The 20,761-nt window shown below is 42.4% G+C and overlaps 1 long non-coding RNA gene across 1 annotated transcript in view; it reads left to right on the forward strand.

Annotated features, from left to right (window-relative positions):
• LOC120830819 (uncharacterized) overlaps window positions 1-20,761 on the forward strand; it is a 257,053-nt gene that overhangs the window by 45,161 nt on the left and 191,131 nt on the right. Inside the window, exon 3 of the long non-coding RNA XR_013452113.1 lies at window positions 19,066-19,178. This is a non-coding gene — a long non-coding RNA (uncharacterized LOC120830819). The remainder of the gene's footprint in view (window positions 1-19,065; window positions 19,179-20,761) is intronic.

A 20,761-nucleotide genomic window follows, 5' to 3' on the forward strand; every position in this document is an offset into this window, starting at 1 on the left:
AAGAAATTGTGGAAGGTCTTATCAAAACACCACAGGGGTTTCTGGCTATAATTGGCATAATTGGTTGACGGAGCAGGCTGCAGCCCGTGATGTGGCACAGAAATGCACTTTATTGGAACTGAATGATCGGGTCTTTGGATCTATAGATTGCCTTTGCAGAAGTTTAAAGATTCTGGCTCAATAAGTCCATTGCTTAATATGCAAATGGGAAATGTATCGTCCACCCGTATGTTGCATTTGCTTGTGGAATAATTTCACAAATGGGTCACAATGTACATTTCCTAATGTCATGTTGAACTTTAATCAGCTATACAGTAGATCTAGATTATTGCCGTGTCCTTGCTTGATGGAGGTTTACACCATCAACTAATAACATCCAGTGTGGAGGGCGGAGGAGACATTTTAACCAGTTTTACTGGTGGCACATTGAGGGTTTCTCCCAGCGCAGCCCCATTCTGCCCCATTCTGCACCACCCAGCGGCACAGATCACAGTCCCACAAGTCTGTATCAAACTACTGCTGGGAAAGTAGACCTTATTTCTGATGAGAATACGACACACAAAAGTACAGCGATAGTACTTTAAAACACTTGCTGCCATTCTTTCACACACTTTTTCTTGAGGACATTTTGAGAGATAGCGGCAGTTCAAAAATGGAACGGGGGGTTCTTTGGAAAATGCATTTCAAATGGCTTATCCAGCAGGTAGCCCCAGAGGACACCTCAGGGATAAACCTCGGCAAGAAAGGAGATTGAGGGGAAAAAAAAGGGAAATTGGAAAGAAGACACAGCCGTGACTAAAACAGTAGAAATATATCGAGAAAAGGTATCCTCTTAACCTGCCGACGCCTCTTCAGAGGAATCACAGCGCTGCATATTAGTATTCATTTTCTGAACATTCTGCTGTGTTCTGTGTTTATGGAAAAAGTCTAGATCGGCTGATGTCTCTTTCCCCAGACAGTCTGATATTAAGACTGTGCAGGTGAATTCTAAATGACTCACACCACAGTGAGACATGTTTAGTGTTTCTCTTTTTTGTTTGGTGCTGCTGCTGATTTTAAAAGGGCTGTATTTATATATTTGTGTTTTAAACTGAGAATAACACAGAACTTGTGACATTTAGGTGAGCTGGACAACAAGTGTTGAGTTTTGTCTGCAGGAAGGCTGCGGGAGTAGAGTGATAGAGTGATGAGGGCTGAAAAGGAAAAGATGGGACAAAGAGGAGGAATCTGCAAAAAATGTTAAGGAGAAAGGAGACCAGGAGGGACTCTTCAACTTTAACTCTCATTCCCAGGTGTGTTGTAGGCGAGATGTAGCGTTTGAAGAGCTGGTGGCAAAATAAACAGAAAAAATGAATACGTTCACCCTCTCCATTGCACCGCTTTCTCCTACGTTTCCATCCTTTCCTCTCTCTTTCTTTTGCTCCCCTTTTTAAACTCTTTTTGCATCTCCTTCTCTTTATCTTTCTCCCTGGGCATCTCTGCTCCTCAGTGGCAAGCTGAGCTGGGGGGTTTTCTGTGGTACTGTGAGTGAACCTTCACTGTCTCCTTCGGCGGGCAACTGTCCCCCGCACAACGCACAAACGCACACAACCTGCATTTCCCCATTTCCACCCCCGCTAACTTTTTTATAGACATAAAACAATTTTACACACTGACCCTATTCATGCACATATACAAATTTATATCTAAATGGACAACTTACAGCTTGGTTGTAAATGATTGGATTTGATTCATTTTATTTTCAGGAGGCACTGCTCTCGTATGTGTTATATCCTCTGAAGCCACTAGAGGGAGTTCATATTATTCTGTGGTGCCTTATACCATAAATCTGATCATAGTACTGTTCCTCCAACAAAACTATAAGATTTTCTAAATATTATTAACTGTATTGCAGCCTCTTGTTTTTGACAATATAGAGATGAGAGCTGCTGACCTGGACAGGAGACGAAGACATACATTAGTATTTGAAGAGCGCATTCCTTCAAACTAATATAATCATTTCTGTTTTAACAAAGATATCCAAGAGTGTCTACAAGTCGACGTGTGCATGGCGGAGGTGATAATTCTACAGTTGAATAGAAGCTTGAGCAGGGTGTGTAATGACAATAACAGCGAGCATGCCCGAGCACGCTTTCAATTTACTCCCGAAATGTAATGAGTCCGGACAGAAGTCTGGTCATCACGACGTGATCAAAAACAGGAGGAAATCTGTGAATTATGTATTATGTCCTGTGGAGATCCATCAGTTGCCCATGTCAAAATGATGCTGGGCCGAAAATTAAATGGCATCTTTCTTCACTATTATTTTCAAAATACAGACAGAAAGTAGACAATCTCTTTTATCTGGTTGAGTTTAGAGGATATTTGATTTTATTTGATCTCATTCCATCGTTTTTATTTGTTCTTTTTTCTCTCCAAAGTCAATGTTCTTCCTGTACAATAATGGATGTCATTTTAATAATGTATAGACGCAAAGATGTATTTCTAACTTCTTTTTGATTGCTATAAACATGCCTATTAACAAAGTCGAAAACCATTTCCTCTAGTTTATACGCAGAGCATATTCCTACCTTATGTGCATCGTCGCCCTCTGGCATTTCATCAAACTGCAGAAGACTAATGCCTTTGCCAGTTAATCATATTTTTCTGTCTCTGTCCCTAATAAGAGCAGGGTGACATGACAGCGTCTGCACTCTACTCCACAGTTGTCCTGCCATAACGTTACACCATTTTCCTTCTCGCGCTCCTCAAACAGGCCTGGCCGATGGGATTTGCTTTAGTTCGCGCTTCCCCTCTCCTCCTGGCCTTTCCCTGTGACAGGGCTGCCGATGATACAGATCCGCTGTGACATTTTACATTGTGCTCCCTAATTGCAACAGCTGATGGTGGGATAGCTCACCATACAACTGCTTCTTTCCTCCTTTTTTTTTTTTTTCTCCAGCCGTTGCCTTTTTTTCTTTTCATTTCGAGGTGGTTAGAGCGGGTTGTTGTACTGTTCATGCTAATTGAATCATTCGTCCGTGCACGCATGTGAGACGGTATGCCATTAGGTGATTCTCAGTACTGAGCAACTCTATCTGCAGTAGAACCTTAGAGAAAATGTCTTCTGTTGGTCAGCGGGCCAAAGTATATCTGTCCGTGTGGTCCATTGCTCTGGTTGCGTGTCCTCAACTCCTAAACTGAAAGACGTTGGACCTGTGTGGCAGATGCAGCTCTAATTATACAGTTGTTTTAAGGCTGTCAGGTTGCAGCAAAAAGGGAGCCAGCCATTTGGGAAAGTGAAGGAGGAGAGTATGAGTAGGAAAGGGGGGGTAGAGGGGGACGATTTGATGGACGGACATTGTAACACCAGCATCTGGTGATAGCTGCAGCTGCTGTATCGTTTTCCCCACTGCCAGCTTGCCAGCTAAATAAATATTGCCACAATCCGTCTTGTACAAGCAAGTGTAAATTACTTTAACACGTCAATAACTAGTTTACAATGATGTTTTTTCCTGCCGTTTCAGGATGTATTGATTTCACATTGCTGTTAAATGGCATGAGCATTGTTTCCCGCACACAGAGTTTCGTTTTTCACATGGACTCCCAAGGAACTAAGCAGGGGCAGAAGATAGAAGGGGAATGGAAATGGAATCACTCCTTGCAGATATTCTGCCTGGGCACTCTCCCTCTAAATAGAAAATTCAGTGAATCACGTTGAATACTGTCCCCTTTATGATCGCATATATCCCATAGATGTGTCTGACAGTGAGTGTCAATGGTCAAATTTGCCAATGTATGTGTTTGTCTTCTCACACTAGTATTGTGTATTGATATATATTTTCTTTTTGAGCCATGACGCTTGAACTGTAGTGCTATATTTTTTTTACCTTCTTATTTTTTCATGATCGTTTCTGAATGTAGTTTTTATTGTGTTTTTAGTAAAGCTGATTTAATTTAGCTTACACAATGTTTTCGATGCGTCTATACTATAATTATCCATGCTGAACGCTGTGTTTCATTTGCTTTCTCACCAATAGAAAGAAATAATCAGTCAAAGGAGGTGACTCAGTTAAATAACAATGCCCACAATATCTATTCTGTGGTGTGTTAAAAGAGACAAAGTAATGTACACGATGTAAATGGCTCGCTATGAGGCTTCAGGGTTGTTTTTTGTTTGGATGTGTGTGAAGTGGAGTGGGGGCATTTACATGCGTGCACCCATGAAGAGCATCTCTGCAGGCGAGCTTACACTTATATATTGTATTTTCAATCATATGGGTTACTATTCGCGCAGACAGATGTTGGGAAACCCACGAAATCAGAGCTGAAGCCGTACTATAATCACCGCGATTTTAATCAAGCTCTCGCGTTGTGACCCACTTATTTTCTCACAGTGGTGATTGCACTGCAATGCAGTGACGACTAGCATTACCAAACTGCAGCCTGTGATTAACCTTCACATCATATACAGCACATCCTAATCCCAAAATTACCTCCACTTGGACGGGAAAAACTCTCCCTTTGTCAAATGTGAACATTTCCCTCCCTCGCTCTCCCATCTTCATATGATACAATGATGATCCTGCTTTGTGCGGATGACGGAATTGCACCATGTCCGAGTGTGTTATTCTCAACAAACTATTTCAGTTAGACAGAATAATCTTCATATGGAAGCATGATTTAAACTTAAACTTAATAATATTTAAATAAAAAAATTTAAAAAACACACACACGCATACAATTAAAAGCTTTTGTGAGAAAAGGAAAATATTCCAACCTTCTCAGCTATTTTTACCAGCATTATAATTTTCACATCAGTAATAATAAAGCAGATTGATTATTCACTCTCATGCTTCAACACCAATTAATTGTGTGGCCAGGACAATCCAGCTTGGGGTCAGCAGGGTTCTCTCTAATTTACACAAAGATGCACAAACCGACACGTGCGCACAAACACACACACACACACACACACACACGCACACACGCATTCAGAATTCTCTCTTTCTTTCTCTCCCTCAGAGATGCTCTCACTATGCCTTCTCTAAGGGCCCCCAAAACATGCCCGGACTAGAATTTGCCAAAATATCCTTTCTCCTATCAAACACACACTGTGCCCCATTGCAACCCCATCTCACTTATTCCTTCAACATCTCAATTAATACCCCTCAGGAAGCCTTGCACCCCGCAGGGCCACAGAGACTCACTGTGGTGGATGATTCTCCTTGTCAATGTGCACCACAGATGCTGTAGTGCAGTCACCTTTAAGTCTTCTCACTAAACCTTAAATCCATCTCAGTCCCAAATAACACCAAGAGATTAAAGCCATTAATTCAAGAGCAGCTAGTATTATCATGTCTGTGCTTGTGTCTTTGCATTTGAAATTTAGTCTAGTTAGTTAGTCATCTTTCTTTTCAGTATTGTGGGACTTTTCTCTTCAGTGGCTGTGTTAAAGGTTGCAAACATGTTTTGCAACCTTATTTTTTTCCTTTAATATCTTGAAATTTAAAGTAAACTACGCTGCTTAACGGAGAAGCCTTTGTATTCAATCCATATGATAGCCGTGCAGCCTTAGACAATGCCTGTAGATATGCAACAGCCCGTGTCCCTCGTCTCTCTCCTCTCTCCCTGCCTGGTCCTTCAGTTCGGTAGCTAATGGATTGGTGCGGCTCCCAGCGTCTGCTGCAGAATTGTTCTCCTGCAGAGATGTCCTAGGAAGTGCCCTCAGCTGGTCCCTCCGTCTGCCATTAGGCCTCTCCACACTTTTTATCCCTCGACCTCCGAGACCTCAAACTGCCAAATGAGTTGAATTATGGCCAGTTATGTGGAGTGGACCAGGCGTCACGGGGGACAGGCCTGAGTCAGTGGAACTAACCACACTTCTGACCATTAAAATGCAGCCTGACACCAGCTCTTCATCTTTACCCTGCTCTCAAAGGCCGGCTCTGCAAACCCGAGTCCCCCAGAGGAGATACTCAGTACAGCAAACCAACCACTAAGCCAGCCAGCGAGCCAGCGAGCCAGTCTGTCAGGCAGGCAGGCACAACAGCAACAAATCTCCTCCATAGTTTTACTCTAACATCATCACAATTCTTACGCTCTTCCTGGACTCATTACATTTTTTGCCCTATATATTCACCTGTTTCCCATCCGTCTCTCCCCTCCACGTTCTTCAATCTCCTTTCCTGTAATTTTTCCTTTTTTTTCCCTTTTGCCCTTCAGCTAAGTGGGCGGGGTTGCAGGGTTATAACCACACAAGGTTAATTGCAGCAGCTAAAACAAGCATGGAGGCCAGGGACACCGCTACTGTATAAAGGAGGTCGTCTAAGTCCCGCGAACCGTCACAAATCCACTCACAACATCTACAGGCGCACGGATGCTGATCGCGGGAGCCGGTGAGACCACAGTTTGCATCCCTCACAGACGAACACTGCACTGAATTTGATCTGTCACAATAACAGGGGCATCATGACATGATGGATACAGCCCCCCACCCCCCTTCTCTCTCCCCCGTTCCGCCTCTCTCCGGTAATCTTGATGCAGTGTGTAATGTTTGCTGTTGCCGGCGGCTGGAATTGAATGAGTGATACAACCAGAGGTGCTGGGATTACCGTGGGCAGAATTGATGCTATCTGTCCAATGATGTGTTATTTTGTGGAAGTGAGGCAACAAACCGGAGAGAGAAATGGTCGCACCACTCGGTATGATTTTACAGTTTAAGTGGTGAAAGACAAATAGAATAACAGTGATGTTCTAGCAGGGGTTGTAAATGGTTGAATAATTTTCCTCGATTGCAACATTCATTTATCTTTTCCACAGTCCTTTCGCGGGGCTTCACACGGCAGCTTGAATGCTATTCATCCCTATAGTCTACTTCCAATTGCAGCATCAGCCAGCTCAGCTGCCATCAAGTGAGACGGGTGGCGTCCATTCTCTAGTCCTCTTGTAGGGTCAGCTCAGAACAAAGGTCAGAGGTGAACTAACGACACCTGCGATAGATGCTTCTTCCTTGAAGCCCAGACGGAGGCTGAGCAGCGGCTGGGCTCGTGAGAATAGAAGCGTGCTGCTTTTGGTCTTGGGTCAGACGCCAAGCGTTGAAAAGACTAAATTCAGCTCTTTCTGCCAGTTTGGGGCACAAGCTGCAGGTCTTGGACTATTGTTGTGGGGTCGGCTTAAAGTCAAGCAGATTGTCAGTGCAGCCGACACCCATTCATCACAAATACAGTGCAAAAGTTCCGTTACAGTTCGAGTTCAATTGTTGTGTCAGTTTTTTTTTATTGCTATGAGAAACTTTAGTAGGCACCTATTTGGTCAGATACATTAATCCCAGCAGTTTCTTTTTGTCCGGTGATTTTTTGTGTAGTTGAACCAACTTCTTTTTTTCTCGTTTCCTTGTTTCCCAAATGTATGTTCGTTAGTCATAATAAATCTGGTCACTACTTTGAGTCTTGTCCAAAGTTCAGTTTTTTTTTTACACAGATTTACACCTTTTACATATTACTTTAGCAGTTTTAGGCTGTTTTAAAATTTCCTTTAAATACAGACGGCTATTTGCTGCAACTCTCTCTCTTCTGTCACTCACTTGAATTTACAGTATGTGTAATTATTGTATGTTTTTTGGCTGGCTGAGAGACTGCGTTTGGCTTAGAGGGAAAAATGAAATAAGAAGGGCTATTTTTCTCCCCCCTGTAAACATCTGGCAGCATCCCATGCTTGCACAATTAATGGGCATCTAATTGGCAATAATCATTTTTACTTAAGCAAATTTAAAAAAGGCAGTTGCCCCTGGAACAAACAGCTGTTGGTGGAACCTTCTGGCATCATACCGTAGATGTTTGAGGATATGGCTGATCAATGCTTACAGGAGGTGGTCCATACATGAACCCTCACTTAATGTTGCCACACAAGCTTTTCCATTTCAATCCATCAGCAGTGCTGGAGGATTTACTGTATGTTGCATTCAGGTTTTTCCAAAGCATTAAATTAAACTGCACTGCACGTATTTAATGTGGCATCACATTTGTTGTGCTAAATTTGAACTGTGTTCCCATTGTTGGTTCTAATCATTTTTATTCGTCACAGTAACTGTTTACAATCCAAATGGACATCTGTGTCGTTCAGTCAAACAAGTGATGTGTCTCTGATTGTTCACACTGGTCACATTAATGGCTTACTGAAGATGCTGTTTTTTATATTATATTATAATACTATATATTATGATGAATGCAAAGCTGTAATCAATATATCTAAAATCGCATATTGCATAACACCATGCTACACTATGACAGTTATATGATGCTTCCACTTTCTTGTATCAAATTTATGTCAGGTCATCCTTATTACTTGAGACACGTTATGAACCAGATTTCTTCTTTCTATTCCTGGAATAATGCCATATAATTTTAACTCAAAGGAGGTGATGGTGGAACATTTTGAGCACTGAACACAGTGATTTAAATATGTGGTTTCAGAAAAAGTTACAGGTAGAACAGTTAAAGAGAGGAGTATGTAGTATTTTTACTTTTATGATTTCTCAACTGTGTCAAGGACTTTTCAGCCACACTGTTTTTAACATACTTATTGAATCCTCTTTTGGCAGCTTTACAGGTCAGAGCACTGCAATATGAATCGATAGAGTTGATTTCATATATGTGAGAGCTATCCCTCCATGGTCATGAATCAATAACACAATCCTATGAAGAAATTCAGCCATTGCAGGAAGTACGGACCCTTGCGGCTGGCAGACAAGCAGGCATTGAGCAATGAATTATACACAAAATTCTGCGTTGCGCTATAACTCATCTGACCGGGAATTACTCTGACTGAGAGGTTATGGGACAAACAGAAAAACAAACGTGAAACCATGGTTTATTTGATCAAGGTTTGCAGTAAAAGTCTCTTCCACATTGGCTTTGGGACTTTAATATAAACCCCAAACATATTTTACATGAAGAAGTCTTTTCTGGTTTAAGCCAGAAGCCCCTTTTAAGCCCTTTGATGAAAGGTGGAATGAGGGTAAAAGGAAGAGAAGGCTGCTGAAAAGTAATGTCAAACAACTTGATTGTGAGGATGGAATGGATTAAAGGCATTGTTTGAGCTGGAAGAGGAGGTACCTTCCATTCCGCTGGCTGCCATCTTATCTTGCCGCCCCAACAGTGGTCTAATCTGTTGGTCGAGCACGCCTTCAAGTAATTTCAGTCTGTCAGGCAGACAATGGAGCTGCCACCTAGTTCCTCATCATGGATTACTGTACTGCGCATCCTGTCCCGCCCCTACACACACCCCTGACAAAGGACTTAATTGAATATCCGTCCATGGCTAATTTGTGTTTGTTCCTTGTGGGAATATGTGTAAGCATAAGCCATACAAAAATACACACAGACTTGTTTTTGTATGCATGATCTTTACAGTAAGCACATGCAACTGTACATAAACAACCCCACAAAGCTATGTGCACACACCCTCTATATATTTTAAAGCTTTTCGTCCCTTTACGCTGTTGTTGAAAGTTCGGTATAATTGCTTCCAAGTCTTATTGCTAAACTGTAAACAAATCGAATGGACTGAATTCAATTAACTCTGTCTAACCTAATATATAATTACATAAAATCACAGTGAGGAGTGGGAGATAATGTCAGTTTTTACCCTTGAACCATAACCTCACTTTTTAGATTTGTTTATCAAATTAATTTAAACCAGTGGATTTGTTATGCTTGGGTTTAACTACATATACTCAGCCATTTTAGCTCTAAATTACACTTGGGCTTTAACTAATTAACCCCAAATGTTTATCATGTATAAACACTGATCGCCTTGCATTTTACATTCTACATTGTTTACATACATTCATACCCCAATCTCTCGCTTTTAGAAATTGGGGTGTGACATTGAAGGACACAGATCTTAATGCTGGCACACCGAAGCTGTATTCCCCTGGAAATTGATTGAATAAAAATTCTGGAAATCTAGAATTTTACTTCCGAAAATCCGCGCTATCCACGATTTCTAAACAGTTTGCGTGTCCGGGTCTTCTGATGTGACAGCTGTGCTTCATCGCATACAATGATGTGTTAAACAAAACACTGCCCACATGTTTGCCTCCAAACTAAGTAGCCCTTAACTGCTTGGACAGACAGCAGGCTGTTGCACTTTATGTATTTGTTTATTTTCAAGATAAGGGGCCTCTTTTATGGATAAGCAGCTGACGCTTCCGCTCTGTCAAGCTGGGACAGGCTGAGGGAAGATAAAATAGAGTCTGTTAATCTGGTGCTGGTGAGCAGAGAGAGTGATGTTATTGACCTACGCTGGCAGCAATGTGTTTCAATTATACACCACCATCCATTTCTCAGGCAAGCGGAGCGATGGGGGGGGGGGGGGGACACGGAGTTCAGGCCTGGGTTAGAGTCATTCTCCATCACTTATGATGTGTCTTTGGAAGCACTTTAATTGAATTACCCAATTTATTCTTCAAGCAACAATGCCCTGGCCCAGACCCATGACGTGAGACAATTAGATACAAGTTTAAAATCAGGCAGTTTGCATACTTTATCTCCTCATGGTACACACAGGGAAGGAGACAGCTAACTTATGGTGACTTTCTTCCCCTCTTCGTCCTGAATGAATTCTATTAACGAGAGTGGTGCGACTCTATCGTGACAATTTTCTTAGACACCTTCTTGGTGCGATTGCTTGACGTGCAGCTCCATGAAACCTATAATATGGTAAGTGGCGCTGCCTGTGCGACGCCTCCCACCCATATGCACCACGTGGAGGCATTCTGAAGGACTGCAACTGGTCATTTGTCAGCACAAAACTCCCAATGCTTTTGCTAAATGGGCAATTGAGGCTATAATGTATTGTACTGTATAATCAGCTAAAAGATAACTTTATCTGATGTACAAGCAGTGTACCCTTGACCAATGCTGAAATATTCTTAATCCATACAATCCATCATTGCCAACATATAAATGGTGGCTTTTCAATTGCACATCCACATGGGTACATCTGTCTTTTTTTTTTTTACTGTCGGCTGAAAAATACTGCGTGTGTGTGGAACATAGTTAAAACCAAGCTGCACAAGTTTTTCTCCTTTGTTCACTGATCTTCTAGGCAGATTTTCTAGAATATTATTTCTGGTACTTGCAAATTGCGAGTGGTTGAGTGTGATTAATTTTAATCAAGTTCAATTTATTCTGCCAGAGCAGCTGGAAGAGGCCCAAGTGTTGCCTGCGTTCTGTCTGTGAGCTGTCTGACGAGAAGGCCTGGCAGTCGATCACCTCCACCCCAGTTCCAGGTGTAGGGAAGGTGCTTGTGTCAGATGCACATGGGCCTACTTGCACTCTGGCCCTCACACCTGGCCGTTCGCTAGACTCTTGATTGTCAGTTCGTCTGTTTTCACCAAGACAACATGTCTCACTGTCTGCAGCCACTATCTGTGGACTAATCAACAGTGTTGCTCTTCCAGAAACTCCACAGCTCATCTTGTTATGGGTGAAAGAGTAGTGGGTAGAAATGTGGTCTCTATAAGCATGTAATGTACACCAATTATGTTAATTGCAGTGTTGCAGATGGCCCAGTGTTGATTGCAGCTTTAGGATCAGAAGAGGCTGTCTGAAATTTGAATGTGGGAGTCACGTGGCACTCATTACTGCCTAACCTCAACCAAAATCCCTTTGTCACTCATCATCCATCTGTGCTTACTGTCTTTGACAGATAAGACGACGCAGAAGTATATGCAGCTAAAGGCTTCCACAATACGCTACGGAAAAAACGCTATCCCTCGTTTTTAATTGGCAATTCCCTAGTTAAGATGCATTTGGGTGGGTTCTCAAGACAATGAGAAACGAGTCGTCTGAAATAGCAGTGATTGGGGGATAAAGAGAACAAAATGAAGATAACGACCTAAAACAGGATCATACTGTGATTTACAATAAATCAGAAGATTAACATTTAATAAATGCTGAAGGACGATAGTAAATAAAATCACTGAGATGTCTTTTTTCAAGTTGTAATTTTCCTTTACAGACTACCTCGTTGGGATATACATAGTTATCCACTCCCAGCATGCTGGCTCCAGGGGCAGGAGAAGCCACTCCAAATGCCAGTCCTCTATGGGAACTGTGACATTAGAAGTGTGCCAAGGTAGGCTGCGTGTTAGAAATGCATGTGCAGTCGGCTGTAAATCCATCATCATCATCAGCCGTGGTGCTCTTTGTTCCAGCTATTGAGGCGAGTCAGTTCAGCCCCCGTCTTCTGTCAGACCATGCTGAAGTGAACCCATGCTGATGTCCAAATGAATGGAGTCCTTTCATACAGCCAGGGCCATTGAACTCTGGAGACAGAATATTGCCTTAAGTCCTGCAACCTTTGTGGCAGGGGGTTCCTGCTAGGCATGATTCCTGTTTAGTGAATAAGTGGGGTAATTATGGTGCGGTTGGGGCTGTGCAGCAAATGTCACCAGCAGATAAACAGTGGGAGCAGCCCTTCCGTAAAGGCCTGATTTATCCACCCTGGACCTCCTGTAGCCTGCAGATGAATTAGGAGCACTAGGGTGTAAAAAACAAACTTGCTTCTCTTGATTGCACTGGAGTTTAAGGATGCATATAATTGGAGAAACAGTAGTTAGCAGCTAAGAACCCATGTTACACCTTACTTAGTCACGCACCAAGTGTCTCGTGGGCTGAAAGGCAGGTGCTTGTTTGACCTGTCCATGGCAAGGACAGTGCGTGAATGATAGGTGATAACGTTGCCAGGATTCAAATCTTTCATGTTGAATTCAAGTTGCTTCAGGAGCTGCAACACTCATCGCATGTAATGTTGCATTTATATTTCTGAATGGAAACGGAAACTACTGGTGTAAAGGAGCCCACACCCTTATTTATTTTATTTTGTGTTGTTGAATGTGAATCTTAAACTTCTCCATTCCTCCAAGTGGCCTCCCATGTATCTCTGATATGTGGATGAAACTGCCTCCATTACAATCCATTAAAGGGTGCCCACTCACGCGTGACTGCAGGGCAGCCTTTATAACATCACGAGCCTGGGGAAATGAGAGAGCCGGCCAGCGTCATTCCATTACCTGCTGAAATGGATGCCCCTGTATCTATTCCTTGATTAGCTTTGTCTTGAATAACAATGATAGCTTTAAGTGTGTCTAATTGAGGCCACGCTTGCCCTCCCTCTCTGTGTGAAAGTGCTTACTCATTTTGTCTGTCCTTTTAATAATTACATTATCATTTTACGTCCCGGCCGGTTCCTCGGGAAGTGGGCTGGCGTTTCCCTTGAAGTGAAAGCTCATTATTGGAGCTAAATTATGTGCAGTTTATTGATCCCCATGGTGGATTATGGTGCTCTAAGTTAGTCTAGACAGAATAGTTAGCCAGATGACAGATAGGAAACATAGAGGCCCCATGGGAAAGATCCTTGGGCTCAGTAAGCAATTAATGCCTGCCAGGTAATGGAATTTAAGTTTACACTAAATCCGCCAATGCCTTGACATTTGAAGTGCCATATAAAAAAACATTAGCCTAATGAGACGTTCAAGAGCAAGAGAGGCATTCTTTTAAAACAATGTTTCTCTCTCTCACTTTTCCTTTTGTCCTTCTTGACTTGTCTCGTGCGAGCACACAAAATATCACCCGATCCCGATACCCGTTACACAACAAATCAGAATGGTGCTGCTTCTTGGATTTGTGTTTTCCTCTCTTGATTGGCCGGGAGTATGTTTGATTGATTGGCTTTAGTTGGGTCCACTTTCCAGACAGCTTTACTAATCTCCATCTTAGGCAACGTGTGGGTGTTTCTGTGATAAAGTGCACAATGAGTGGGGGAAAGGCCAAAGTGCTGAGTAAGAAGCCAAGCAGGACATTCATCTCTATAAAGGCGAGGATGGATAAGGATGAGGCTATCCATCATTATCTTGATTTACGTGCCACGTTAGCAACGGCATTGCCTCCCTGCCATCGTTGGCCAGTCCTCCTGCGGACACTCACATGATGGGTAAAGCAGTTGAGTGTGTTTAGACATCTGGGTAGGGGCTGGGTATTATTTCTATTTTTTGATACTGATACACAAAGGCTAATAAAACCTTATTGGTTCAATATTCGCTGGCAAACATTTTGATTAGAATCTGGTTCTTTCTGATTTAGGATTAAGCAAAGTAAGCAAACAAAATCACAAATGTGGCCAGACATTCAGTCAGCTTGACAGATTCCAATAATTAGAGGGACTTTTTAATATTTTTTTAAGTGTATTTACCTTTCTATGAAATCCATGTCCTTCCACCATAGCTGAAAGGTGCGTTTTTGCAGACATTCACAGACACTTTATTGAGGCAGACTGCCGGTTGCTGGACTGAACTTTAACGGATGGTCTTAATGAAAAATACTGGATAGCTAGTCAGCTTGCTACACCTGTTAAATCAGCCTTGTACATCCTGGGAGCAAGACAGGGAGCCAAGTTTACCCTGCAATAAGCCCAATATATAGCTCAAAGCCTTTGTGCCTTTTGTGTGGTTTACCGTGTCCTTGGCTCATAAGCCTTGATAATGTTGGTAAATACATACAGAGCCATGGATAAACTGGGCTGTAATCCACACTGGCTCTAGATGGAGAAGGAACAGAGCGATACAGGGGTGAGGGGAGCAGAGAGAAGCGGCTGATTAGACTGGTTTTACTGCTCCTCTGCCGACCTAGAAAAACACAGCAGCCCTGACCTTGCATAGCAGAGCCCTTATATATCTAATGATCTCTGAGTGCCTTAATGATACACTGTGTTCTCTATCCCACTCTCTTTCCCTCCATTTTCCCTTCTATTCTCTTAGCAGACGCTTGTGCACATGCACTCTAGTCCACAGGCACACCAAGTACACAGCCTTGAAAGACCCAGTCAGCAGTTTGGGCTAGGAGTCTAGCAAATGAGCTGTCCTATTGAAATAGAAAGGAGAGTGCTCTGTGCTGCAGAAAATGCTGCTATGGCAAGCCTTACAGAAGAGACGTAGGGAAAATTACTTGTTCGGACAAAGAAACATGAGAATGTCCTCTCACTACAAATGTACCAATTTACATTTAGACGGAGCAGATTACATCCATTTATTCCATATTTTATTTATTTCTTTTGCGCTTTTTTTTCACCAGGGCTATATCTCATCTCATTATCATTGATAAAACACCACTAAGTGGTGTAAGTGCTGTAAGAAAGTGGGGGGGGGGGGAAGTCCTATTCAAAAAATGCAATTTCTCTCAATGATCAGCTTCCTTTCTTCTCCTTCTTGGTTTCACAGTGTGGTTGGACTCCGGCAGTTTAATAACAGCTTTTAAACAGCTCCGCTCTATCGCATCAAATGAACCCAACCAACCACAGCATCTTCTTACATTGTTGAACCTCACATGCTGCTCGGCTCAATTTTGACCCATTTTGACATCTGACTGCAGGAAAAATACACTAAACATTTAGTGTCCTTTAAAAAAAAATACTAATACTTTTGTACAGGTGCTACAAAGGTTTGTACGCCGAGGCCGTTTCTGCTCATATTTGACGTGTATTTGTTTCGACGGATTTTAGACCTACTCGTGTGGGTGTATGATTGTTGTACAGTTTTACAGGCCATGTTTGTGTGTTTTTCTTATGGGGCAGTGCAGACACCGCTCAAGGGGGACCTCAACGCTGTCCCTTTTGCCCAGGTTCCCACAGAGACAGACACCTGCTGGTCTCTGAAGGGCCGCGGAGGAATCTGGAAACAGTGAAATTGTAAAACAGCATAGGGGTGATCATACATGGTGCACAAAGGAAACAGATGCCATGCAGAGGTCAGAGGGCGCCTTGTCAAAGGTTCTGCACCTGCAAGCACAAGCACCTGCATGGTAATAATATAATCTACAAATGAACACATTTGAATAATTTGAGCTTGGGGAGGTGGCTGGGGGGGGTTCATGTCATTATAAAGGAACTCAGCTGGTATTTCAGTGGCCGACATCATGGCAGCAAGAATTAGTGTGCAACAGGCGCTGGGTCGGTTCGTCCCAGATGAGGTTGATTTGCAGGATATGTCAGAGCAGGAAGACAACGTGGAAGAAATCTCGGATTACACACATGAACCACTGCTTTTCTTTATGTAGTCTAGTTTATAAAAAGCGTTATATAAAAGTATAAAAAGTATATATTTATAAAAAGTGTTCAATATTTAATTAATATTGATAATTATGATGTCTTGTAGTAGTGACGAAATTGGTGCAATGATTAAACATTACATTATGAATTCCAACAGTGGCATTTTGAAATTGAATTAAATAGATTTAAATCATTGTGGCTGTTATGATTTATTGTCTTATGTCAAACTGGACGTGTCCTGATGCTCTCTGACATATTCATTAAGGATTGATAATACATTTGTCAATGAGAGTATTTAGACATTCTAACTAGATCTGTAGTTTGCTCTAGACACTTACTATGATTCAAAAATCCCCAGAGCATACTGTGAAAGCGTTAACTGTAAACAAGTAGGGGTTAATAAAATTGGGTGTATAATAGTGTCCCATCCCACATACAGAAGTGTTTCTGTAGATAAGGTGTTGGCTGGTTGATCGGGTTTACTTATAAAGATGTTTAAGACATCTGCAGCTTTAAAAAAATAAAAATAAACCATTTTTCTTCAGTTTTCATTAAGCTTTCGAGTTGCCAGCCCATTTTGTCAATGTGTAGAAAACCTCTTCCACTGGCTTAAGTCATTCACTCTTGCGTCTAATTCCCTCTCTTTGACCACTTAAACCATAAACCCCTATTTGGTCCCGGTATTCCCTCCTCTCGCTCAATCCACCCGCAGTAATTAAGTTTCCATTCAGCTCTGAATAGGAATGTTAAGATGGAGGGTTATCACTGGGGTTCTGTAGCCTCACCCAATGAAACACCTATAGTGACCTCTCTGATTCACCCCCCCCCTCCCGATATCCCCTCTCCCCTCTATGGCCGTATTCTTGTGTGGTCTCCTCTCTTCAGTTCTCTCATTCCTCCCAGCGTAAAAGGCCTGTGCGGTGGGTGGCAGGGGAGGAGTGGGGCGGCTGGAGAGAAGGCCTTCTGTCCCTGGATAAGTGCGTGTGGGTAAGAAGTTGTTTGAATTCATAATTGTGCTCTGGTAAAAGGGGACGATTTGTAAAGCCAGGCCGGGTTCATTGTGCGGCAGTGCGAGTCCGGTGGAGGGTGCGAGCCGCTCAAAGCTAATGTAATCTACGCTATTAGAGGGGGTTAATTAGCTGCTGAACTGGAGCCTGAAGAGCAGGCCGATTTGGAGAAACACAGAGAGTGAGACCGAGAGAGAGAGAGAGGGATGGAGGGCGGGCAATGGGGACAGCGAGGTCTTCAGGGAGTCATTAGAGACGGCTTGTTGTAATACAGCCTCTCAGTCAATAAGGCTACACCTCTGAGGAGTGGGAGAAAGGCAAAGACAGACATGGAGGGACAGAGTTTCACACCATGGAAAATATCTGGGTGGCAGCAGCTTTGACAAACGTTTTGTGAAACCAAAGGGAATGAATCAATGTGCAAGTTTTTTTTTTACCTCAAAAATTGCATTAAATTAACAGGTATCTTAATAAGGGTTCATTTTATCTACAGAGCATATAGACAGCAGAGAAGTCTGAATTCACCTTTTTTTATTTATTTTTTGGGATCAGACATTGTTTATCTGAAACACACATCTAGGCCTTGTAACACGGATGTTGTTCACTCGACATCACACGACCGCTCTAATTATTAAGGATTTGAGGAGGGCAGCCCCCCCCCTCCTTAAAAATACTTTTTTCTTCTTAACTGACAGAATGACCCGTTCTGTCAAAATAATCCACACAGCTTTCTGTGAGCAGTTTTATTTATGAACTTTCATTCTTTCTACTAAGCTACAACGCTCACTTAGCAGACTGAACTTGCCAACGTTACAGCAGCAACTGAGGAGGACGGCATCATTGTTTACACCTCGAGCCGTCCCGAATGAGACTCCTGTGCTCCTGATGAAGAAATGCCACTACACCCTACGCCTAAATGATCACACACACCGCTTGGAATAACAAACAACAGTAGCGCGAGCAACAAAACTACCCCCCTACCTTGTCGACCCACCTCTTTCCTCTTTGAGCTTGTTAATTGTTTGTATTGTAATGCACATAAGGATAATATCATCATATGTATGTTGACCGTGTATGATACTTACTGTTCTGTTTCTCTCTGCTCAGTGTTTTCTTACTCTTCACTGTGCCATGCAGGTGGAAATCCTCAGCTGTAGGAAGCTCCAGAAGCTCAGCTGGGCCCTGCTAGCAGACCATTTGTATCCATCACTGTGTCCTCTAGTAGTCCATCCCATGCTGCCATGGGTCTCGTGTCGCTCTGAGCAAAACTTCACTCAAGATGGGTAGTCGGTGTCTGCTCCCATGGCATTATAATGTAGATTAATTACTTTCCCTGGGCCAGGCAATCCATTTTTGTGTGTTTGTGGATTTTTTTTTAGCTTTTCCTTGACCTTAGGGTAAAGACTGAGCGAAAGAAAAAGAGAGGGGAATAAAAAAAGCCCTCCATAGTAGACTTATAGCCTCAATTTAATAGCCGAGTGAGGTGTTTCTCCAGCATCATCAGATCAATGGAGAGTAAATAGCCCACACGTCTTGTTTCACAGTGCAGTATTGATCTTTTCCTCAGCCTCGGCTTCCCCTTCTCTGGGATCTCGTGTCTTTCAACCCCTGGGACTGTGCTGATTGCCATAGATTGGACAAGCTAACAAGCGCATGATGAGGAACCAGGTTTTCGTTTCTCCTCGTGGGCTGTTTCATTTTTTCCTTTGTGGCACTGGCATGAACACACACAAGACAGACAGACAGGGACTTAAAACATCACATCTACACAGCTCCGCGCCATAAAGGAGGATGCTGCTTCTTTCTTGTTCCCTCTGTTCTTCACGTCGTCCTGTCTTCATCTACACTGAGAGGATCTACTGGATGTTCGCCAGGCTGATGGAGTGCACCAACTAAACTACACAGCTACTCCCAGATGCAGTGGGTTTCTTCACCTCACCGCAAACTTTTTTTTTTTTTTTTCTTCCAGCCGGCACCACGTTTGTTGCAGAATCTTCCATCATCTCTGAAAATATCTCAAGTACCCTGCGGAGAGCGACACACCCTGTTTGGGCTGAAGGACGGCAGCGTGGCGGCGTGTGGGTAAGTTCAGTGTCAAGAAAACAGAGTTTGCTGAAGTCCAGAAAAGGGGGGGGGGGGGAGCAGGGGGGGAGATGAGGAGGGAAACCCCTCCCAACACATCTCAACCCCCATAATATTGCTAAATAGGCAAATTAGGGTCAGGAGAGAGATCGAAAGGTTGTGTGCATGTGTGCGTTACATTGATGTGAAGTCGTTCGGTATTTACGCTTTAGCATGTGTCTGCGCACAGGCGTGTGTGTGTGTGTGCTCTGTTTAGCATGCAAAGTTGTAATAAATCCTGTTGAGAAGGGTTAAGAGAGGTGCATGTGCTGCCGGGCGGCCAAAGATCAATATAAAGTATGTTTATTGAATCCAATAGTTGTGTTTTGTGGAGAAGGGGAATAAGCCAGCCGGAATAAATAATTAGATTTTAAAGGCTCATTACCAGCCTGTTGGGCATATAGATCTGTTTTTAAACAGCCCCGCAGTTTGGCCAAGCTTATACTTGAACACAGTCAACATGATATACTTGCATACTTTTGCATGTACTTGATCATTAACTTCAAATATGTACTTTTTTTCCTCGTAAAACTCGAGATGATCTTTCACCCATTTTATTTTTATTTTTTTTATTTAGCTGCATGAATATACTGTAGATGCGTTCTCACTTTAGGCTTTTCTTTAGGGATTGTTTTAAAGATTAACGATAAGCCTAATATATTTAAGATCATGGAGAATATATTATACGACTAACTATTTTCTTTCACTGTTTCATTGTGTGAAATTAAACAATAAATTGGCTGAGATCAGTGACCAGTTAGATATTACATCTTAAAAACGCTAAATAAACTGAATTAAAAATACTATTTAGCCACATTTAAGAAAACAAGAAAACTCATTCAGACATAGATTATAACGTGTTGAGTTTGCAGTATGCAGTTTTTATTCTTAAAAAAAATACGTCTTGTCTTTTTCCAAAAGAAACTAAAGATTATTTCAAACTGGCTTGAAAGAGGAGTTATGCGAATTGTCATGCTTTGTGTTTTCTGCCATTGAGTTTGCAATCTTATACAATGAAGGGCAGAGTTATAGGGTTAGTTTAATTTATACACTGAAATTTTTATTTGATTCTTTTTTTTATTTGATTGTTCTGCTATCCTCACTTTCTGTTCCCTCAAATTCCAAAGAACACTTTAACACTGTAATATTCTCACCAAATAAATCCATTCCAACGGTAACTATTATGTTACCTGTACGCTCACATACATCCTTTGCTCATTGCTCCTTCTCTTCTTGGCTCACTGTGTTTGCATGTGATATTTTAGGTGACTCTGTGGAGGGATGACAGTTCTAACTAGGCCTATTAGGTAACCCTCAGGGTGCCCTCAGCACTGATTTGAGCCCCATTAATTTTCTATTATGGAGTGCTAAAAATGTGCCCCTGCACAGTCATTCACCTGGCTTATTGAGTCTCGCACACACCAATTGTGGACTTTTCCAGGCCAGTGTTGCTGAAGGTTTAGTGCGTCCCCTCTGGGGAGCTAATTTATTATTTGCAGATATTGATCTGGCAGGATAGGCCAGCCGAGCCGTGGCCGATGTTG

Source organism: Gasterosteus aculeatus, chromosome 13, assembly GCF_964276395.1.
Source record: "Gasterosteus aculeatus chromosome 13, fGasAcu3.hap1.1, whole genome shotgun sequence".
Lineage (NCBI taxonomy): Eukaryota > Metazoa > Chordata > Actinopteri > Perciformes > Gasterosteidae > Gasterosteus > Gasterosteus aculeatus.